At 36.9% G+C, this 5431-nt stretch overlaps 1 long non-coding RNA gene across 1 annotated transcript; it reads left to right on the top strand.

Moving 5' to 3' along the window:
- Nucleotides 1-482: 482 nt before the first annotated feature.
- Nucleotides 483-5261, top strand: LOC311285709. Its single transcript, XR_014626397.1, has 7 exons — nt 483-528; nt 1908-2015; nt 2400-2542; nt 3296-3399; nt 3779-3936; nt 4027-4104; nt 5052-5261. It is a non-coding gene; the product is annotated as an uncharacterized lncRNA (long non-coding RNA).
- Nucleotides 5262-5431: the final 170 nt, after the last annotated feature.

Below are 5431 nucleotides of genomic sequence, written 5' to 3'. Positions count from 1 at the left end.
GAATAAGACCTTTTTTAAGGAGAACAGGTCATGCTTCTTTCCAAATTTCAACTTCAACGTAAAATGTAAAACAATTAAGTTTGGTTAGAGCATGATTTACATTGAAAAATCAAACAAAACTGAATTTAAGAACCTATCTAACAGCTTGCTGGAACCAGTTGAAAAACCAGAGCTGCTTCAAAAATGTTTTTTTTTTCTTCTTTTTTTTTTCTTTGCTGTGGTGCATCATGGGAGATGGGAGAAACCAAACTGGGGTTAAATGGTATTATTTTTATTTAGTTTTTTTTTATTATTATTTGAAATGCTTTGCAATGGTTATGCTTAGGGTTAGTATGTTGTTATATAATATTTTTTTAATTAGGGCATTTAAAGCTTATAATACTGAGGTTTGTGTATTTGGTGAACTTAATTTAGGGTTGCTTGCATGTCTGTCAATGGTTGTGCCCATGAGTATAAATGCCCTCTAGCTGAACTTTCACAGCATTGTCAGTCTGTGATGGAAGTTGGAGAGTAATGAAGCTACTGAAGGTTGGAATTATTGTGATTGAGAAGTTTGTTTTAATGTTGTTTATTTTGTTATGTTACAGCTTCATTATGTCATTAGAAATAAATTGTCAGCAGCTTCAAGGTTTAAGTCTGGTGTTAAAGGGAAAAACTAAAATAAAAATCTGTTCTATATTATGACATTGAGGCCCGGTTTCACAGACAGGGCTTAGACTAAGCCAGGATTAGACCATAGATCAATTAGGACATTTAAGTAATTTTTATAAACATGCTTAGAAAAAATCATTACCGATGTGCATCTTAAAACTAAAAAGGCACTGATATATTTTTAAGATCAGTCAGTGCAAGTTTATTTCAGTGGAAACAGCTCAGACTTACATTTTAGTCTAGGACTAGTCTTAAGCCCTGTCTGTGAAACCAGGGGTGAATGTTCTTTAGGAATACACAGTTTCAATCATCTGATCATAGTAACATGGTGCTGTATGTGTAAAATACTTTGGGTAAAAATGTAAGAATTACAGTACTTGTTAATTCCTTTTGTGTGCTGCTTTTATATCCTTTACTAAAATGCTATGAAGATTGAGATTTAATGTGCTACATAAATATTTGTTGCATCCTTGGTAGCATAAATTAGGGTGTTTTGCAGTCTTTTAGCAGCTGGTCTGTGCCATTATTTTTCCATTCTTTAAGAGTTAATCTTTTGTCTTTTGCTGTATTCACACAGATTTTGGACAATGTATGGTTTAAAACAGCTGTTGAACATTTATCATGCTAACTTCTGTTTTCTCTATATAGGTCTGAGATTTTCCACATCCACCTAACAATCCCTTTACAATGTTTCATGTACCATTTAGATGCCTGTGTTTAAAATGTTACTATATATATGTATATATGAAGTGCTTTTACTGCCAATTTACTTATTTAAATTGATCACTTTGTTCCAGTGAGATTATGACAATCTTGATTGGAAAGGTACTGTGTATGTTATATCTTATGGTGTTGCAGGAGTTATTCAGGGATATGAAAGACATCCGACCCACTTGAGCTCAGATATATAGATAGATAAGGGCGCCACAAACTTAGTGACAGGTGAAATTAGATCCATTTAACAATCTGCACACTAAAGAGCTTTAGGGATGTGATCATAGGTGCACTGATGAATGCTTGTTAATGTCAGTTTGTTAATTGTGCTGGTCTGTTATAGCAGTGTTTCTCATGCTCCATTTAAGTGCATTCTGGGATGTTGTTCCAGAGGACTGGAGTTAAGCATTAATGTTAGCTCATCAGCCTCTCTTATGAAGACAAGGGACTTGAGTATCTTTTTTGCGCCTTTCCCTTCTCTTTATGTTCTAACCTTGTCCTTTTGCACCTCACATTTTTTTTCATCGGCCTGGTTGTTTCAGAGTCCCAGAGCCACACTCAGCTCATCTTGTGCTTTACTGAGACCTGGAGTCAAGCAGAGGACACCAAAACAACCTGATCTCAGCCAACTTCTATCTTCAGTAATATGTGTAAATATACTTCTGTGTAACTCATTTCATGATGTTACTAATGCTGCATTGTAAGAATTCTCCACGTAAACTGGAAAACTTGTGGTTGTATGTGCTGCTGTTCTCCATTCTTGATGGAAGCCTTGTTGACTTGTAGGTGGATGTTGAAGTCTCATGCCACAATTCCAAAGCTTTCTATTGTCATTTGACTTAAAATTGCTCACTACAACTCAAAGCTGTACCTCATTTTAAACAATTTTCCAATACTCCTGTTACTCCTACACCCATTTGTAACGTGGCCTGTCTGGAATCATTGTGTGGATATTGGTTTATCTACACAAGAACACCGACAGGGCTTTTCCCCCTCTCCACATCACCCACTGCTCTTTTTCTGCTCTCTGGCAGATCCAGAGTCCCAAAGCTGACTTCATTCCAGCTGTAGCTGCTCTCCGCTCCTCTGGAACTGACTGACCTGGATTTGACCAGTGGACACCGCAATATCGTCAATTCCTTCCACAGCCCTCATTAAACTGGGATTAGAGGAACAGGTTTGCTTATCAATATTACTTGGAAATATACTTTTGTGCAATAACTTTGAGCTTCATTAAACTACTGACACTAACTAAATGTCATTTGTAAAATCATCCTTCCCGCTCATGCTAGAGTGGGTTAGGGTTCTCACAGATGGGCCTTATTTACATCTATGTAACTGATGTTAATTTGTCTATAGTAACAGAAATGTGAAATTCACTTCAATTCTAAATACTTTTTTGTTTCAAAATCAACTGCTGCTAGATGAGAAGTCCTTCCATGTTTGTAGATCAACCTGTGATCCTTGTTATATTTACATTTGCTTGTTTTCATTACTGGGTTAAACCATATTCCCCAAAAGCCTTATGGTGAAGAATAGTCCCATACTTCAGTGCAGCTTGTGATCCACCAATGCTAGGCTAGGTAGAGTTTAGTGTCAGCTGCCTGCAGGTGTAAATCCGCTGATATCTAGATAGATGGGGGCTCCCCAAACTTAGTGACTGGAAATTATGCAGTGTGCACACTAAAGAGCTTTAGAGATGGTCGATCATTGGTTTGTTTTAGTGTACAGTGCTGGACTGTCATTTGATCACTTGTGTATCTAAATGAACATTAGCGCTGACGTTTCCGCCTGTCCTCCAAAGCACCCTGTGTGTTGAAGTGGTCTGAGCAATGATGCAGATAAGACACTTGAGTTTGTGTGTTTTATGCACCTGTTTTAATATCCTGTTAACCTACAATTTGTATCTCTCCCCCTCATTGTTTTACAGCTGCTGGAGAGTTCCAAAGTCACAAAACTGACTTCAATTTGATCAAAGAACAAAATATCCTTCCTCTACCAACTTCACTAAACCTTGGAGGGGTTTGAGAACAGGTGTGCTTGCTGCTTATTCTTGGAAATACTCTGTGCCATCATTCTTTTAAATTCATACAGTTACTAATACTTGCTGTTTTTTTTTTGTTGCGTTTTCAACCTTGTAATGCTTCTAAACCTTTTTATTCTTTCTCTTTATACTTGTATATTATTTGATAGTCAATTTTAGTTGTATAGTACTTCTAAAAATGGTTTCAAAGTGGCTTTATGCCATTTTTATTTAGGCCTTTGTGCTCCTTTTCACCTTTTTGCATTTATGCCCTTGTGCCCTCTTGTATACACCTTTTAAGCTTATGTTTGTCAACTTTAATTTGGCCTTTTTATTCTTGTACCTCTGCATTTTATACACTTTGTATTTCACTCCTTCATTGTTTTACAGCTGTCTGACAGTTCCAAATTCTCACAACTGACTTGATTCTAGCCAATAGCCATACTGGCTCATCATGGGATTGACTGAGACCTAAATTTGATCAAAGAACAAAGTGACACCACCTGTCTCTGCCAACTTCACCAAACCTTGGAGGGGTTTGAGAACAGGTGTGACACTTCTTGGAAATTCTCTTCTGTGCAATCATTCTTTTGAATTTTATACTAATTCTAACTGAAATGTGATGTATCTTCCTCTAGGTGAGCTGGGTGTGTGGTTGTTCTCCCTTCAGAATGGAAGTCCACATGTTGACACTACTGTCCACCTTGAGGCTCATGGTACAGAATTCCAAACTTCTAACCTTGTTTGACCTTTTAGTAGCGGCTGTTTCATCAGCTCACAGCTGTGTCTTAGTTACACCACAATCAGAATGTTCTTAGTACTCTAGACATTTAATAGCTCCTTTTTAATAATTGTTTCAGTAAATTTCTGACAATACCAACCCTAACCCTGAACCCTGAAGGCTAACCTGTGAAACATTGTGTATATTGGTCTCATTCCTGGGTCAACAGTTTTATGGTGACTGCCAACATTTGTAGTAATGGTTTTTGTATTATGCTTTGAGTTGTTATGCTGGATTTTATCTGTGCCTTTTTTATTTTTGCAAATAGGACCCTTTCATTTTGTCCCTGTCCTCTTTGTATTTATCTCTGCCCATATTTGTTTCATATTTGCTTTTGTATTTTTCCCCTTTAAACCATTGTCTTTTGTCCTACTTATGGTTGTCAGTCACATTTAGTTTGTTTTTCAATGCATATTTTATAAAGCAGCTTTGTCCTTCATGTTTTATTTTCTGTATTAATACCTTCTATTGTCTTTGTCTGTAGCACAGGATCACTTTTATTTCCCCCCTTAATGCTCATTTTGTATTATGACCCTTTTTGTCTGATTATCCCTTTGCAATAATGGTATGATGCCTTTAATATTTTTATGCTTTTGGTTTGCTCTTTTGTATTTTAAACCTTTCATGATATTGTATGCCTGTTGTATTGTAAAGCTTTGTTTGACAGTATGACAACCTCACCTGTATTTTTTTTGTCAACCTATTGTGTCCATGGCAACCTATTGTGTCCACCTGCCCCTTGTTGACTCACTCATTTAGTCTTTGTATATATACTTTTAGTTCCTTGTCCATTTTTTTTAAGTTAGTAGTTCTGTTCCTGCGTGTTAATCTCCTAAATATGTTATTTTGATGTTACTTACAAGGTTTTACTGTTACAACTAGATCCTGTTCAAACTCATCCTTGCTCCAACCACCATGACAGAAGAATGGAACATCCAACATGGATGGACGAAGCAGCAGTTTTTCTTGAACCAGTTTTCCTGGTCCCCTCCAGCTGTTTAGACAGTGCTGCATTTTTAATGTATTTTTCTTTTATTGTAAAAGTGTTTAACAATTTGTTTTAAGAAAAAGTAAATAAAAGTTTCAAATTCTTATTGATATATTGAGGTTTTTATTTTATTTAAAAAAAAAAGGGGTTGGGGTAGAGTCCCAGGGGTAGAGTCCCAGGGGTAGAGTCCCAGGGGTAGAGTCCCAGGGGTAGAGTCCCAGGGGTAGAGTCCCAGGGGTAGAGTCCCAGGGGTAGAGTCCCAGGGGTAGAGTCC

Source organism: Rutilus rutilus (genome assembly GCF_951802725.1).
Source record: "Rutilus rutilus genome assembly, contig: SCAFFOLD_69, whole genome shotgun sequence".
Lineage (NCBI taxonomy): Eukaryota > Metazoa > Chordata > Actinopteri > Cypriniformes > Leuciscidae > Rutilus > Rutilus rutilus.
Note: the sequence above shows the minus strand (reverse complement) of the source record. Positions and strands in the feature narration are given on the sequence as shown.